Source organism: Protopterus annectens, chromosome 8.part0 (assembly GCF_019279795.1).
Source record: "Protopterus annectens isolate FY-2018-M chromosome 8.part0, PAN1.0, whole genome shotgun sequence".
Classification (NCBI taxonomy): domain Eukaryota; kingdom Metazoa; phylum Chordata; order Ceratodontiformes; family Protopteridae; genus Protopterus; species Protopterus annectens.
In genome coordinates, this window is record NC_056741.1 from 611,215,583 (window position 1) to 611,234,166 (window position 18,584).

An 18,584-nucleotide genomic window follows, 5' to 3' on the forward strand; every position below is an offset into this window, starting at 1 on the left:
CCACCTAAACTCCCTCTTGAGACAAGGAAGGAGAGGACATCTGAAATCCAGAGGCTGACAATGTTGAAGTCAAATGGACTTGAGGTACCTCTGAAGCTTCTGCATATGCAGTCTGGCAAGACAAAGCACTGGAATAGAAGAAACCATGAATCCTAGGGCTTGAAGTAACTCTCTGGGTGGAACGGCAGGCAGATGAAGAAGAGACTGAAAGAAAACTGTCATGGGCAAAGCCTCTGGAGGTGAAAGATAGGCTAGCATTGGCACTGTGTGAATCCTGCAGCCTAGACAGATATGATCTTGAGAAGAATTCAGGACAGACTTTTGGAACTTGACAGTGAACCGCAAACTTTTAAGGAGACATACAGTAAATTCCAGAAACTGTAACAGACAACTGGGAGAAGGAGCCTGAAAAAGAGGTTGTCCAAATAAATAAAAATCTGAATGCCTTGGAGCCTGCAAAAGGCAATCACAGGAGCTAGGCATTTTATGAATACCCTTGGGGCAGTAGAAACACCAAAGGGTAAAGCAAAGAATTGAAAATGAAAGGAGGAAACAGAGAAATGTAAAAACTTCCTGAAAAGAGGGTGAATAGGAATATGAGGGTAAGCATCATTCAAATCCAACAACACCAGAAAAGCCTGGGGCAGCAACTGAGTAAACAGGGTTTGAAGAAGAAGCATTTGAAAAGAAGGAACCTTGAGAAAGGTATTGAACAAGGAGAAATCCAGAATAGGCCTCCAAGTACCCTCATTTTGAGGAACCAGAAAAATTTTGGAGTAAAAACCTTTTTCCACTTCGGAAGGAGGAACCTGCTGAATAATTCCCTGTTCCAGAAGGGACCCAAGAACCTCTGATAAAAGAGGAAGCTGCTTTAGAGGAACAGAACCCAAGAATCTGAGGTGATGAGTTGCCAGACTGGGAGACGGAGGGAGAGCAGAAGGGACAAAGGAATCTGGCTGAGGGTTTGGGTGAGAAAACTTCCAAAGAGAAGCAGGCTTATCAGAAACAGAAGGCTTCTGTGTCACAGGAGCCTGGGAAGGCTTTGCAGGAGGAGCTCGCCAACCACCCTTACTGCCTTCAGTGGCCTGACAAGGCTGCCTTCTAACAAAAGCAGACCTATGAGGACAGGTCCTCTGGAACTTAGGGATAGGGGATACAAAAATATGTTTAAGGTCCTGCAAAGCTTTACCTTTTTCTTGAAGGAACTTACACATATCAGCAGTAGCAGTCCCAAACAGAGTCTTATTATCCAAAGAGGCACCCATCAACCCTTAATGGTATCAGGCAAAGACTGCAGATGAAAGCAAGAGTAATGCCTCACAACAGACCCAAAGGCAGCAGTTCTGGAAGATGCATCAGCAGCATCACAGCTGCACTTGACAGAGTGGCGAGCTACCACAGACGTAGAACCCAAAACAAATAAATCAGAAGACCTCTCTTCAGAATCAGGGAGGTCAGAAATAACCTGACAAGCTTGGGCCATCAAGGCCACAGCATATCTGGTCACTATATACATTACTGCAAGTTCTACTTTCCACAGGTATATTTGCAGGATGGTGACATCATCAGACTAGACAAAGTGGGTTACATTAGGTGACATTAGGTGGGCTACATAGAAGGAATGTGTAAACACTTTGGCCATGTGATCATCTAAGGAGAGTTTACTATCTACCTGTGTCCCCAGGGCCTTAATGACTTTCTCCGTACATACTGGAATACCACCTAAATTTGTTTGCAGTTTGTTTTAGCCAAAGGGGATGTCTATGCATTCTTTGGCATTCTGCTTGAGGGCATTGTTTTGACAGCAGGTATCTGTCTCTGTAACCCCCTTCTGGAGGATGTGTGCGTCAGCTGTAGAGTCAATTATGGACCACAGTTATCAGTCATCTGCAAACCTGTTCAGCCATACCCCTCTTGTGCTTGCCTGTACCTCTGAGCAGTGTCTACTGAACAGGTGGGGTCCCAGGACCAAGACCTGTGGGATGCCATTTGTTACTGGCTTAGAGTCGGACATGGCCCTAAAGGCTGAGGTAGAAGCAGTATATAACTTGTTTTCAATCCCCTCCATTGCAGTACTATCCTTATACAAAGGCAAAAGCTTTGAAGAGGACAAATGCTTAGAAGGATTGTCAGAGGAGACTAACACCACACAGGTCAGCAAATGGACATATAAATAGGAAAAATCATCAGGAACCTTATAGAACCTGTCGGGTTTCTTTGGAGCAGGGGGCTGAGAATCAGGAGTCTTAGATGCAGCTATAAAGGCATCTACCAAAGCAGCCAACACAGGAGGCAGTACAGGAGGTTTAGGAGTGTCCACTTGAAGCAGCTCATAATACTTCTTCTGGAAATTGGACACCTGAGAAGAGACCCACTTAAAATATTCCATCATTCTGGCTACTGTGCCCCCAAACGATAACTCATCCAAAAAGGACTCAGGGCTAATGGACTTTTCTTCATCAGTGCCATAAACCAAAGGAGAAGGCATCTGAGATGAGCAAGACAAGGACCCTTCATCAGACTCTGAATCCTCATCCGAGGAATCATGTTCCCTAGGCCTTTTAGAAGGAGTAGAAGTCCAAGGGGGAGTACGGACAGAAACCCCTTGAGGTTTCAGGGCCATTAAGACATTAAATAGGCCTTGAGATAACTCCTGCCATTCCCTTTGAGGGTCCTTAGGATGTACAGAAGAATGGGTCTGTATTATATTTTTGAAAGTTTCAAACATCGAACACCATATGGTCGACACCATATGAACGATGTTTGAAATTTCGAAAATATAATAAAAAAAATAAAAAGCCCCCCTGTACCCCCCACCCCTGCTACTTAAATATTCCTACTCCAAGATCACACTGCACTGAAGTAAAGGGAAAATATTCCCTACGGCGATTTCCGTGTTACGCGCGCAATGTTTTGACCAATCAGGTTCGCTCAATACACGTTCGCAGTTTACAATTTTCGATCACACGACAGGAACCCCAGAAGAATGTTTAGTCCTCTGTTTTTCTTGGTAGGGATGTCGGCCCTAAAAAACACCAGAGGTTCAGTACACTGATGAGATTCAATAAGAGTACCTGGAAAATCTTCCCTGACCAAAATCTGCAAAATCCCCCTTGGGCTGTCCAAGATAATCAACAGCATTTTCCCACTCAATGTCCACAGCAGACACCTAAAAAACCTTTGCAAAAGGAAGGATCCATGCCAGCCTCTGGTGGGATCATCGCATAGGAATTCTAAGTTGACACAAGATAGCCTACAGAGCTAAAATGGACTTTTATAGAGACATCTAGTGGAGGATGAACAGCCAAAGAATCTGGCCAAGAGATCTTGGCCTTTTTCTTACTTAATGGCAATACTGCAAGTTTAATTGATTCTGCCATGCTATCCTGGGCTAACTGCTTAAGCCTCTGGTTCTCTAGATAGATGGCCAGAGAAGACAACCAGCTTCTAAGAAACTTAGATACGAAACACCTTACAAATACTACAGGAAGTATGGTCATGGGAAGCACCCAAACAAAAAAGACACTGTTTGTGATGATCCATATGGGGAACCTGCCTTCCACACTGACATTTTCCCTTCATGGATGACATGAACTCCAGGAAAGCAAGATCAATAATAAAAACAAAAAAGGCCCCAATGGGGCACTTATTTAATGGCTAGGTATTCAGCACAGCAACAGACATTCAGGCCGACAAGCAATGATATTGGCATTCAAACTGGCACACAAAAGATCTGGACATCTGTGCCCATACGTCACCTTTTTGGCCTAAGTTCTGTATGGGGAACATTCTTGTGATGTTCTGTGCATTCAACATCTAAAGGCTTTGTTATACTGGCCAGACGTTGGGCTATACTTGGCAGTACATCCCTAGGGTTAAGAAAAACAATAATATAGAAGGACAACATATGGCGTTCCAAAGGGGTCAGTTCTGGGCCTGAGTCTTTTTAGTTCTGTGTTTTCAATGCTGCCATTGTGTAAAGGCTATTTTGATGGGTAACTGTGATGTGATGGTAGCTTGTGTTTATAAAATGATCTAGTATTCTTGATAACAAATAATGAGAAGTTATGTACCTACCATAACGTTCCATGTTAGTTGCCTTCTTTCTTGCTTGATGGGTTCGGAGCCGATCCTCGGCTCCGACTCGGCACTTGCTAAGCTCGAGAGTCACTTTTACCAGCTCGAGGCAGCCCCATATCCCATGATGCAAGGCGGTAAGTACCCAGATCTCGTTTGATGACAATAGGCAATAGCACCTAGCATAATAACTTCCAAAAGGAAGAAAGAAGGAGAGAAAAAAACCTGAAGGATGGAAGAAGGACCAGCACTGTATGGTCTTCAGAAGCATACTTCCTTGTAGAAAGAAAGGTCTGTCCAGGCCTGGGGGAAGGAGGGAGGGTCGCAAGAAAGAAGGCGAGAAGACAACTAACATGGAACGTTATGGTAGGTACATAACTTCTCAATGTTAAGTTGTCAATCTCGCCTTCATTCTTGCTTGATGGGACCAAGCGTCCTAGCACCTCTATCCTGGGTGGCTCAATGGAACAGACTCTTGAGAACTGTAGAGCCAAAACTGGCTCTGTCCCTGGAGGCCAAATCCAATTTGTAATGGGAAACAAATGTATGAGGAGTGGCCCAAGTGGCTGCTGCACAAATAGTGTCTAATGGAAGTCTAGCTTGAAAAGCTGTGGAAGTGGCTAAGCTTCTGGTTGAATGCGCTTTAGGTTTCGACCACAGCTGTTTTCCCCTGAGCTGATAAATTTCAGAGATGACAGAAGAAAGCCATTTAGACAAGGTCACTTTTGAGACAGGAAGGCCTTTCTTGTTATCAGCATAAGAAACAAAGAGTTGATCGGATTTCCTGAATTGTTTTGTTCTGTCCAAATAATATCTGAGTTGGCGGTGGACATCAAGATAATGTAATTTTTGTTCCGATCTGTTTGAATAGTTTGGGAAAAATACAGGAAGATCAATAGCCTGATTCAAATTAGTCTTTGAGGCGACCTTAGGCAAAAAGGTCGGATTAGTTCTCAATGATACTCTGTCTTTGTGGAAGACTATATAGGGGGGGCGAACAGATAGAGCATGAAGTTCAGACACCCTCCTAGCCGATGTAATAGCAACCAGGAATAAAGTTTTCCATGAAAGAAATTTCAGGGAACATGAAACAGCTGGCTCGAAGGGAGGAAGAATCAAGGATGTCAGCACTAGATTTGGGTCCCATTGAGGAGGAAGACTCCTGATTGGGGGTTTCAGGAGAAAAATTCCTTTCAAGCCTGTGGGACATAATGTTGTGATCTGCGAACCCGACATGAAAGTTCGAGATAGCGGCCAACTGAACCTTGACCGTGGAAGAAGAGGAGCCCGCGTGAAAAATTTCCGCTAAGAAATCCAAAACTGCTTGTACTGGAGCAGTGAAGGGATCAATATTTTTGGCTTTTGCCCAATAAGAAAAACGTTTCCATTTGCTAGTATGAATCCTCCTAGTAGAGGATTTTAAGGAAGCTACTATGATGTCTCTAACAGGATTAGAGATCATAGGAAGCCTGGCTAAGGAAGGAAGTGGAGCAACCATGCTGTGAGGTTGAGAGAAGGAATAGACCGGTGCAGCTGACCCGATTGGTGAATCAGAAGATCTGGCACTGGGTCCAGATGCCACGGCTGCACCAAAAGGTGACGATGGAGGAACGGGAACCAAATTTGTCGAGGCCAATAAGGGGCAATGAGAATCATTTTGGCTCTCAAAACGGTGGCTTTCTGGATTACTTGTGGGATAAGGGGAAAGGGAGGAAAGGCATAAAGAAGTCCCTGGGGCCAATCCTGGGTCAGAGCGTCTCTGGGGGGATGGCCTGGCAGGGGAAGAGAGAGAAGAAATCTGGGCATTTGCTGTTTTGGGGAGTAGCAAAAAGATCGCAACATGGGCGACCCCATTCTAGAAAAATCTCCTCCACTATAGATTGTTTGAGAGACCACTCGTGAGGCATGATAATAGCTCTGCTCAATCTGTCCGCTAAAATGTTGGTTTTCCCAGGGATATGCGTTGCTACCAGAAACCGATGAGAGGAGATCGCCCATTGCCAAAGTCTGAGAGCTTCTCGACACAAGGGGTAGGACTTGGTTCCGCCCTGTTTGTTGATATACCATACTACAGACATGTTGTCTGTGTGGACTGCAATTGTCCCAAAGGGAAGAAAGTCGTTGAGGGCTTGCAACGTCAAAAGCACTGCTCTCATCTCTAGGACATTTATGTGCAGGTGGTATTCGAATGGTTGCCACGTCCCATGAACCATCCTGCCCTGATAATGCCCCCCCCACCCGATCAGGGAGGCATCCGTAGTGACAGTGGCTACCGGGGCTGGGGGTACAAAGGGTCTGCCTTGGTGAATCTGGGAGAAGTAATCCACCAAGAAAGATGATTCTTGCAAATCTGTGTCACCAGTATTTGGTGACGCATCGGAAGTTGTTGGTAAGACCACTGAGTGAACAACATCCACTGAAGAAGGCGCATGTAGAAGCATGCCAGGGGAAGAAGGGTAATGGCCGCAGTCATGAGGCCCAACACTTTTAGAACCATTCTGGCTTGTACTTTCTTGCTGGCTAGAATGATTCTCACGTGACCTTGTATATCTAAGATTCTTTGGTCTGTGAGGGTAGCTGACATCCGAACAGTGTTTAAGTTTGCGCCTATGAAAGTAATAGACTGGCAGGGCAATAAGGAGGATTTTCCGTAGTTGATCGAGATGCCCAATTGAGTGCAAAGATTTATTGTGTAATCCCTGGCTTGAAGAAGCTGAAGCCTGGTGGTGGCTGAAAGGAGCCAGTCGTCGAGATACGGAAACACCTGGAATCCTTGACGTCTCAGGTGAGCCGTGACCACTGCCATACATTTGGTGAACACTCTGGGGGCTGTAGTGAGACCAAAGGGCAGGGCTCTGAAATGGAAATGACTGGACCCCAGCCGAAAGCGGAGAAACCTTCTGGAGCATCTGTGAATTTTTATGTGATAGTACGCATCCTGAAGATCTATTGAGCACATCCAGTTGTCCTTCTGTAAGAAGGACAGAATTGACTGAAGTGTGACCATTCGGAATCTTGTCTTTCTCACAGACTTGTTGAGTCTGCTGAGATCCAATATTGGTCTCCAGTCTCCCGTCTTTTTGGGGACCAAAAAGAACCTTGAGTAGATTCCGGGCTCTGAATGATCTGTTGTAACTGGCTGAATGGCTCTTTTTTGCAGAAGTTTTAAAACTTCTAACTCTGCAATTTCCCTTAGACCGGGTGGTACATCTGGAAGGGAATTTGAGTAAGAGAAGGGAGTTTCCTCGAAAGGAATTTTGTAACCCTCGGATATGATCGACTGTACCCATCTGTCTTGAGTTAGGGAAAGCCAGGCTTCTGGGTACAGCGATAGTCTTCCCCCGACTGCCTCCAAGGATGGACAGTCGGGCAACATCTCAGGGATGCTGAAAGGGCTTGTCAGAGAGAGGCTCTCTGCTTCCCTGGTTTTGTGGACCCCGTCTGCCTCTAGAGCGTCTGTTATTGTTACCCCCTCTGCCTCTAGGGGTAAACTGACCACGTGAATCCGGCGTGACTCCTTGGGATTTGCAGAACCACATTTTGCCACCCTTCTGTCCTTTAGGGTAAGGTCTAGAAGGGGTGGAAAAACGGACCCCTACGGCAGAAAGAGTCTTGCCGTCCTGCTCACACCTGGTCAATGTTTCCTTCACTTGAGGGCCAAACAAAGCTGACCCATCAAAGGGAAAGTTTGTGAAGGACGCCTTAAAGGGATCTGCAAAATTACAGAGCCGCATCCAGGCTTGGCGTCTAAGAGCCACACCTGTACCTGCGGCCCTACTCGCTCCACCTGCTGCATATGATATCAGACGCATGGAGGAGTTAGCAATAGAATTAAGGGTTTCTAGCTGTGAAGCAATTTTTTCTTGAGCCCCTGCAGCTGTGGGATCCTGTACTACTTCATCTAGCTCCTTAAGGATATCCCTTTGGAGTCTGGTGAAGTGGCATAAGTAGTTCAGCGAGCGCATAGCAAAGGTCGCTGAAGAGAACATCCGCTTACCATACCTATCCATGGTCCTAGAGTCCTTATTAGGAGGATGGACAGGTATGGAAGGATCTGCAAGTTCCTTCTTAGTGGCAGCCGCCACCACCATGGCATCAGCAGGGACACCTTTCGTGAGGAATTGCTTGTCCGAAGGGGCAGTAATAAATTTAGAAGGCCTCCTAGGAACTGGCTCTACAGAGTCAGGAGCAGCCCAAGCCTTTCGAGCAATAACCTGCATAAGGGGGTCGAAAGGCGGAGACACCCAGGAGGTGGAGGGCCGAGATCCAAACGCCTCCAGGTATACCGACTCATCCTCGGAGGGATTATTGGAGGGCCAGTTTCTCCTCTGTTTAAGGAGTTCTAGGATGTCTGAAAAGGAGACATCCTCAGAGGGGGATCTTGGGGATCCCTCCGACTCATCTAAGTCGGTATCTGAAGTGATAGACTCGGGGGAGTCTACGTGTTTCCTCTTACAGGTCCTCTTGCGTGGAGGATCCCCTGACCGATCAGGAGAATCCTCGGAAGAGGGGGTTCTTCCCAGTGGGGAAACCTGAGGCGGAGGATCTCTGGGTCCGGGAGCAAGAGAGATGGCAGAGATATCGACAGGCACCGTAGAGGGAGGAGCTAAGGGAACAGACTGCTGGCTGAGTCCAGTGGCCAGCACACTCTTCATCACCTCGAAGGCTCCCCTCCCAGGGAGGTCCGAGAGAACCCGTTCCGAAGAACCAGGAACTCCAGGGCCCACCGAAAGGGAAGGCTCCGAGGCAGATGTCGGAGCCGAGCTCATCAAGGCCGAAGCTCCAAGGGGAAGAGTGGGGTCGGACAAGGGTCCAATGCCACTCACCCCCTCGGAGGAGACCAGGGAAGCCCGACCACCGAATCCCTCTAAGGAAGGTCTCGAAGAGGAGATAAGAGTAGAGGCTGAGGGAGCAGAAGGGGGGGTATCTGTCCCTCAGCCATAGCAGAAACTATTCCCGAAGACTCCAGCTCCAAACTCTGGGGTAGAGTCGAAGGAGGAACTGCAATGGGGTGTGGACTAATAGTTGTCTGTTGAGACGGACTATGTAGCATCTGGGCCAGTGCCTGTGATTTTAATAATCTACTGACCACCCTCTCTAAATCATGGTCAGAAAGCCTGGACGACCTGGATGATCGGCTCCGATGGCTCCGTTCCGAGAGGAGAGGAGATGCCGGAGCCGAGAGTATCGGTTCCAAGGAAGGGGACCTGGACCTCTTCCTCGAAGGAACCATCGGAGCCGACGAAACCATGGGTGCTGTCGGATTCGACAACTTTTCGGCACCGACAGAAGGTCTCGATGCATTGGCTCCGGCCGGAGCCGATACAGACATAAAAGTAAGGGTGTCGGAGCCGGTCGGCGCTGACACCGAAGCCTGAGCCACATGGTGATCGGAACCGATCGGAGCCGACACCGATGTGACCGAACCAGTATCGGCACCGATAGCCATAGGTGCCGAGGGTTTGTGCAAACCAGGATCGGCTCCAGCCGGAGCCGATCTAGACTCTGAAAGAGTCGGAGCCGAGGCCGCAGGCTTAGACACAGAAGCCTGGGCCTTGGAAGACTTGGAAGTCTTGCTCAGAGCCGACTTAGCCGGAGAGCCCTCCGGTTTAAGTAGGCCCCTCAAAATCAATTTGTTTCTCCTCTCCTGCAGGACTCTCTGGCTAAAGGAATGACAAATTGCACAGGAGTCCTGCAGGTGGAGAGGTCCCAGGCAGTATAAGCAAGAAGTGCAACCGTCTGTCAGAGACATCTTCTGACAGCACGAGTCACACTTCTTAAAAGCTGAGACCCTTTCCTTGGACATAGTTGCAGAAAAAAACACAGACACAACACAGCCCAAGAAACAATTATCCCAAAATTAATGAAATCACTAACCTCTCACATACACACACACACACCCTAACAAGGGGGGGGGGGATGGGAGGGGAGAAGGCCTGACTAAAAAAATTAAGGAGTGAGGGAAATTCTAGTCAGAAAAGGGACTAAATCTAAACTAAAACTGTTAAATATAAGTTTGAAGTGAAAAAAGGGGCAAAAACAGTAATATATAAATCACTTACCAGGAGCTGGTAAAAGGAGGACCTCATCAGCGAAGCGGCAAACGAGATCTGGGTACTTACCGCCTTGCATCATGGGATATGGGGCTGCCTCGAGCTGGTAAAAGTGACTCTCGAGCTTAGCAAGTGCCGAGTCGGAGCCGAGGATCGGCTCCGAACCCATCAAGCAAGAATGAAGGCGAGATTGACAACTTAACATTTTATCTTTCACATCAAATGCCTTTACAGATAAAAGTAAGGCACTACAATTTGTAGGGTTGATTTTACAGAATATCACAGTACACCCCTATATTAATTTCATCAAGTTATTTCTATCCTGTGTTAGACCTATACATGAATACAATGCAGTGTTTTGTGCTTAAATTAAAATTGACTTCTTGGTACTGGAAAGTGTTCAAAAAATCTACAAGAAGCAATACTGATTGTAAAAACTTATACTCCCTAACTTGAACAACTTAAGCTACTATTCAGTTAGTTACAGATGCTTAAGGGGTAAGTTTTGTCTAGCCTACTGGACTCTTTATGATGAAGAGTTAACTCATAGCAAGCATGGAACTTCTTCAACCTGGTACAGTATCTACAGACAGGAATTTTATATACAAACTTAAAGAACTTTCTCAGTCAATTCCTAAATTATGGAACAAATTAACATTAGAAATTAGATATAGAAATTCATTAGATCCACTTAAACGTCTTTAGATATCTGAATGCGTTTCAGGGTATGCGCAATGAATCCAAAAACTGTATTTCAATTTAGCTTTGGGGGCCCAAACTTAGTAACTGCAAGCTATGAAACAATGACCTATTAAGATACCACCTCAGCTGCCTTAGTGGAAACAGACTAATAGCTTGCTTAGCAGATGGGTCAAACTTGAATGTCTATGTGACTGTCCTCATCTTAAATTTTAACTGGTTTGAACTATTCAGGAGGGGACAGCAAGGACACGGTAGGGTAAAATCAAACACAGAACATTTCCACAGGAACTTCAGGGTCGCAAAAAGTACAGTTGTGTACCTACCATAAATGAAGATGTTCGAGTGTATTCACTGTTGCAGTCATTACTCTTGGGTTATCCTGCTGGCAGGCTACCCGCAGTCAGCCAGAATTCCAAAGTCTAGGTCCGGCGTCGGTTGCTGTCGCTTCTTCCCTGATGTCAGTGCGCCAGGGGTATAAAAGATGCAGTCGACACCATTTTCTTCAGTTTTTCTTGCCCCAGATGTCAGGTGCCCCAAATAGGTAGGCTGAAAAATATATCAATAAGAAATGCATGCACAAAAATAACATTTCCTTCATCTACAAGCAAATACACCAAAAAGGTTGTATAGGATAGAGAAGTGCAGATATGTTCCAGCAAAGAAAAGGGGGATGGTGGGTGGGTAACCTGGACTGCAACAGTGAATACACTCGAACATCTACATTTATGGTAGGTACACAACTGTACTATGTTCATCGTGTTTCACTGTTGCAGTCATTACTCTTGGGTTGAATCCCAAAGCTGAGGAAGGGTGGCTGGGCTAAATAGGATTACGAGAGGCTATGAGGCCCTGCAGAACTGCAGGGGCGAAGCCTGCCCTGGACTTAGAGTACAGAGGCAAGTGGTAGTGCTTTGTAAAGGTGTGCAGTGAACTCCAAGTTGCAGCCTCTAAGATTTCTTTGATTGGTACTCCCCTGAGGAAGGCTGCTGAAGTGCCTGCTGCTCTGGTGGAATGAGGCCTAATGCCCTTAGGCACTGATTTGCCATGTTGAGAATAGCAGAAACGGATGCAATGGCCTATCCATTTAGAAATAGTCTGTTTTGAGATAGCCTTTCCTTGTGATCCTGCAGCATATGACACTAAAAGTTGCTCAGTCTTTCTGAAAGCTTTAGTTCTGTCCAAGTAGAAGCGTAACTGCCTGTGTATGTCCAAAGAATGCAGAATTTTCTCACCCTTGTTCTGTGGATTTGGGTAAAAGGTAGGCAAGTGAATGGTTTGATTGAGGGCCACACTGGACGCCACCTTAGGCATAAATGTAGGGTTTGTCCTCAGAGAAACCCTGTCTGGATGAAAAATGATGAAAGGTTCCACAGCCATGAGTGCTTGTAACTCTGAGACTCTCCTTGCAGAGGTTATAGCTAGGAGCAGAGCTGTTTCCCAGGATAAGCATTTAATATCCGCTGTTGATGCTGGCTCAAAAGAAGGCAGTGTGAGTTTTTCCAAAACAAAATTGAAGTCCCAGGCCGGAATTGGTGCTCTCCTTGGAGGCCTAATGTTTTTGGCCCCTCTGAGGTACTGCTTTATTAAAGGATGAGAAAAGGTAGGTGGTTCTGTATTGTAATGTGCAGAAATGGCAGAGGCATGAACCTTAATTGATGAGAAAGAAAGGCCTTTGTTCAGCATCTCAGTCAGGTGCTGTAAAATCTGAGGAATGTTTGGTACAGACGTGTCAATGCTTTGTTCCTGGTTCCAAGCACAGAATCTCTTCCATTTTTCTGCATAAGATTTTCTGGTACTGGGCCTCCTGGCCTCCAAGATAACATCCATAACAGCTTTTGAAAGAGGAGTGTTCTGAATGGCTACATTATCCACCATGCTGCCAGATTTAAGGTCCCGAGTTGGCTGTGCAGGATCTGATTGTCTTGTTGGGTCAGCAAGTGAGAAGTTTGAGGCAATATCCATGCTGGGCCTTGAGACAAGCTCTTTAGGACTGGGTACCAGTGCTGGCATGGCCAGTCTGGTGTAATCAGAATCATTTTTGGCTTCTCTTGTCTGACCTTTAGGAGTACTCTGGGAAGGAGAGGTAGTGGGGGAAAAGCATATACTGTTAGATTTTTTCCAGCTGAATGATAGGGCGTCCACTTTCCATGCTTGCCTGTGGTAAATCCTTGTGCAAAATCTCTGCAATTGGCAGTTGTGAGGGGAGGCAAATAGATCTATGTCTGGGCATCCCCATTTCCTTATTATCATCCTGAAGACTTGTGGATCCAGTTTCCATTTGTGGGGATCCATGAGGTTTCTGCTTAGTTCATTTGCCAGGGTATTTGTTTTTCCTGGCAGGAATTGGGCTTGCAGGTGAACTTGAAAGGCCAATGCTGTGTCCCATAAGGTCATTGCTCGTCTGCAGAGGAGGTAGGAATGAGTACCTCCCTACTTGTTTATGTACCACATGACCATAGTGTTGTCTGTCTTTATCAGTAATTGTCCTGGATGAAGCAGGTCCTTGAAAGCTGTCAGGGCATTTTGAACAGCTAGCATCTCTTTTTGATTGATGTGAAGATGCATCTGGTTTGCAGGCCATGTGCCCTGAATATATTTTCCTGCCATATGGGCCCCCCAGGCATAATCTGATGCATCCGTTGTCAGTGTCTGTCTGGCTGTGGGCAAACTGAATGGCAGACCCTTGTTGTGGTGACAGGCTTCTGCCCACCATCGAAACTCCTGTTGTAGGCAGGGAATGAGTGCAATTACTGTCTCCAGGCTGTGGCAATGCTGAGTCCAAACACTTTTCAGATACCATTGTAGATTCCTCATATGCAGTCTGGCATATGGAATTAGTAGAATGCAGTATGCCATGAAACCCAAGGCCTGAAGGATTTTCCTTGCAGGTAAGTGGGTTTTTGTTGCCAATTTCTTGAAGTAAGTAGTCAGTTGTTTTTGTTTGTCTGGTGTGAGATAAGCCAACTGGGCAGTTGTATTTAAACTTGCACCCAGGAATATTATCTCTTGAGAGGACACTAGTTTTGATTTCTTTTTGTTTACTGTGTACCCTAGGCCAATTAGTAATCTTTTTACAAACGCCAGATGCTTTAGAAGAGTGTCTTTGTTCTCTGCTTGAATTAGGCAGTCGTCCAAGTAGGGATATATTTGAATTCCTTTTTGTCTGCAAAACGCAATTACTGGTGCCAGGCATTTTGTAAAGACCCTGGGCGCAGTAGATAAGCCAAAGGGCAGTGCAGAGAATTGGTAATGTATTGAGCCAGCTATGAATCTGAGGCATCTTCTGCAAGATTGTCTGATTGGGACATGCAGGTATGCCTCTTTTAGGTCCAAATTTACTAGCCAAGCCCTCTTGCCCAGCATAGGCAGTAGCTGCTGAAGAGTCAACATCTTGAATTTTGGAACTTCCAGAAATGTATTTAGTATAGACAGGTCCAGAATTGGTCTCCAGGTTTTGTCCTTCCTGGGTACTAGAAAAAGTCTGGAGTAAAATTCTTGCCCCTGCTCTTGTTGTGGTACTTGCTGAATGGCTCTCATGTCCATGAGGGCTGTAATTTGTTTTTGTGCCTCTGCCCATTGATTGTGTGGCAGGTCTGGCATGCCCTTTGACCTTGGTAGACTGGAAATGGAACCTGTAGCCTTGGGACACTATGTTCAGAACCCATTTGTCTTGGGTAACCATTTGCCAATTTGATGAAAAAAGTGATAGTTTTTCCCCTAAGGGGGCTGTCAAAAGAAAACTGCTTGGAATTGGTACAGGAAAGTCACTGGGACTGTTTCCTGTAAGGCTGTGATTTGTCTTTTCCGCTTTTGGAGGTCAGAGCACCCCATTGTTTAGGCCTGTATGAGCCTTGGGGCTGAGATCTGCCTCTCGGATGCCTGTATCTGCCTCTTTGTGGTCTGTCTGACACTGGAAAGAACCAATTTTTAGAAGGCCAGTTCCTGCTAAACCTGGGTGGCTATACCTGTAAGAAATCCTTGACTGTCCACATGGATTTTGCTTTATCCTCCATTTTTTTCAACACCTCTTCTGCTTTAGTACCAAACAAAGTATCTTGCTGTAATGGTGCATCTAATAATTTTGCTTTAACATGATCAGGCGGATTTTGTTCCTTTAACCAAGCATGCCTTCTAATAACAGAACCTGTAACAGTGGCCCTGCAAGAGGCCTCCAGTGAATCATAACCACATTGCAAAGTATGCTTTCCCACTTGTTCAGTTGCATGCAATAAATCCTGCAATTCCTTATTCTCTGAACATTCAGTATTTGTCAACATTTTCTGTTTAAGTAGTGACATTAAATATTGCTGATATTTAAGCATATGAAATTGACAATTTAAAGCCCTTACGGCCAGGGTGGCAGAAGTGTATACCTTTTTCCCCCCATCTGTCTAGAGCCCTAGAATCCCTATCAGATGGGACAGGTTTTTTTGCAGTGGAAGCCTTAACCCTCTTGGGACCCTGAGATATAGTTTCTGGGTCAGCAGCGGGGTTTTTATAAAGGAATTTATGAGAATCTGGGACCCTGTAGTATCTGTCTGGCTTAGCAGGTGCAGGGGGTAAAGAGTCAGGGGACAATCCGGACTCTGAAAATACATCATCTACAATGTCTAGGACAGCTGGAATGGCAAGGGGTCTGTGCTGAGGAAGAAGCAGGAAGTCTCTGAGCCTTTTCTTAGACTCAGAATATTCTTGGCTCTCAAAGAGGAAATGCTCCCTCATAGTATGCAGTGTTTCCTCAAAAGAATAGTCCTCAAGAGGAGAGGCTGAAGGAATGGATTCTTCAGCATCAGAATCCTCTTAGGGAAGCATGGAGTAATCCTGTTCAGAACAGGAATCAGAGGAAATAGATACCTGATCAGAAGAGTCAAACTATGTCTCTTGCCTAGGCCTCTTATCAGGAGGGGGATGGGAGTCCCTGATCAAAGTAATTAGGTCTTCGGCCATTTTGAGCATCTGTTTTTTAGACATGGAAGTCTGAATAGGAGAATGCTGTACTTGTTTCTGCTTTAGTCTTTGTCTTTGAAGCTGAGGATGGCTTAATATATAGTTGTGTAGGTCTGAAGACACCCTCAGAAGCTGATGCCTGGCTCAGCGGCTCCGGACCCATCTGAGGGATTGATATCCGAGTGTCCAATACCTTGAGCTTCCAGAGGCCCAGTCTGCTCCACGTGGGAATCGGTAGTGGGTGCCTGGGGCTGCGAAAGCACCTCATTGAGAACCGGCGAACCGGTGACTGGCCTAGAAGAGGCTTCGTCGTCGGTTTTGGACCTCGGATGCCTATCCTTGTCCTTGCGTTTTTTGTAAACTCCGGTTGTTGGCTGTTCTGCCGGCATTATATAATTAAATCTTTGGCCAAAGTAATGAAAAGCAAAATCGAACTGACGCTTGATAGTGCGTTGGTTGAATCTAGCACAAAACCGACAGCTAGCAACATTGTGATCAGGGCCTAGGCAAGGAATACAGTAAGAGTGAAAATCCTTATGAGGTATTTGTTTCCCACAAGAAATACAATTGTTAACTTCTTCTGACATCGGTCTGGAGCAAGAAAAAAGTTTCCCCAATGGGGTACTTAGCTTTAATGAAGACTTTGGTTCTGAAATTCAGATTTGAAAATCTCTGGAGTCGGCCGACCGGCACTTGCGAACTGCTTTTGCTTCGGGTACCGCGCGGCAAGAAAGACTGAAGAAAATGGTGTCAGCTGCATCTTTTATACCCCTGGCGCACTGACATCAGGGAAGAGGCGACAGCAACCGACGCCGGACCTAGACTTTGGAATTCTGGCCGACTGCGGGTAGCCTGCCAGCAGGATAACCCAACAGTAATGATTGCAACAGTGAAACACGATTAACATCGTGGCATATTCTGTATAATTAAGCAAAAAGCCATTGCATGGTTTGAGTTATGCTAGTTTCACCCATGACAGGTGTTGTGTGGTCAGGAGGAAAAGCATGAGTGACCAATACAGTACCATCTGTAGATAAAATCAGTATTACCCAAGCAATGTAATGGCTTTCATAATATGATTTTTCTAAATAAATTTATTCAATAATTACTTTTGTTACAATGCATGAATTTTCAGTTTATCAAAGTAGCCCTTCATTCTCTGTAGATAAGCTCTGCTTTAATGGGACTACACTGAGCAATAAAATAAGTGTTCTGTGTTATTCCTTTTTGGTATCATGTACGGAGTACGGTCAGATTTTTAGTATATTTTCTTTAGCCTAGTTAATGTTTTACTTATGTCTTTATTATTCTGCAATTTGTTTATAAAAAAAAAAAAGCCTGAATTCATTTTAATAAATGGTCTTCCGTTCAGCCTAACTTCCTAACTTCCTATCTGTCCTGTTACTATATGTATTACTTCTATCAATGAGACTTCTGAATGATGGCCATTTCATTAATGCGGTCTCTAGAGTAGTGTACTAAAGCACTGCCGCATGAAATATACATTCTTTGGGTGTATAATAGAACATCGAAGTTTCACAACTTCGAATGTTCTAATATCAACCCCTATTCAGCAAATGCTGAAAATAGCGAAGCTGCGGAACACCGAATTTCTTCCTAGGGAAGGAATTCGGTTGGCCGTTCCTGTAGCTTTGCTGTGTTCAGCACTGTGGTGAAAAGTTACGGGTTGGGATCAGGTAAGTGTGCGATTGTGTGGACATGAGGGTTAGGGCGTGGGGTAGGTGAGTTAGGGTTAGGGCGCAGGTCAGGTAAGTGTGCAATTGTGTGGACGTGAGGGCTAGGGCGGGGTAGGTGAGTTAGGGTCAGGGTGCGGGTGAGGTGAGTGTGTGATAGTGACGGACTTTTGGGTTAGGGTTTGGGTTAAGGTAAGTGGATAGCTAGTGGTGTGTGTACATTTTAGTGTAGGGTTAGATGTAGGATTTTAGGTGTATGTGTGTGGATTGCTGTTTGCTTGGTGTGTTTGTGTTGTGTGTATGTATGTCGGAACAGCAAATTTTTTCCTTTGGAAAAAATTCGCTGTTCTGCATGTTCGATGTTGTCAGCGTTCACTGAATAGGGGTCGATATTAGAACATTTGACATTTTAAAAAGTCGATGTTCTAATATAGATCCACATTCTTTTACTGCTGGAGAAGATGTATGCATACATTATTTAGTTATGATACTGCTCAGTGTCTGGGATTAGTTTCCTACTTGAAACTGAGTGACAGCACTACGATCTTGAAATGGATAAAGCAAGATACACAGAGAATGAAAAAAAAAATTCTGATATGCAGAAGGTAAAAAGTTTAATGAGATACTGTAAACTCTTATTGTGATTTTCTCCTTGAAGTGCAGGGTGTTGTTTTGCCCAGTTTGGTTTAGTTTACACAACTACAAAATATTTTTAAATTATTTTGATGGTATATTTGCAATGGTGTATTTGTGTTGTAATTAGCATGTGCAGATGTAATGTGGTATGCAGGATTCTCTAGTGTATGGAAGTATTGTGTCAGAAGGCATGACTCGTACATTCTGAGGTAGCACTGACTGATTTTTCGCTACTGCTTGTAATATTGCTAGTTCTGCCTCCCTAAGGTATTTTTTAGCATCAGGAGACTATCTAAGCACACTGCAGCATCTGCCATTGTAGAGTCGTGTGATTCTATAATCTGCAATATTTTGGTTATCTCCCTGGATGTTGTTGTTGTGTCTTTCGGCTTTTCCCAGTTAGGGGTAGCCACAGCGGAACTCTGGTCCGCTAATGATTGGCAGTAGATTTTTACGTGCCGAGTTGCCAGTCCTG

General features: G+C 45.3%; 1 protein-coding gene across 3 annotated transcripts in view; it reads right to left on the reverse strand.

Annotated features, from left to right (window-relative positions):
- Positions 1-18,584, reverse strand: part of G6PD (glucose-6-phosphate dehydrogenase) — a 1,188,375-nt gene that overhangs the window by 420,959 nt on the left and 748,832 nt on the right. The gene's annotated exons all lie outside the window — the stretch shown is intronic.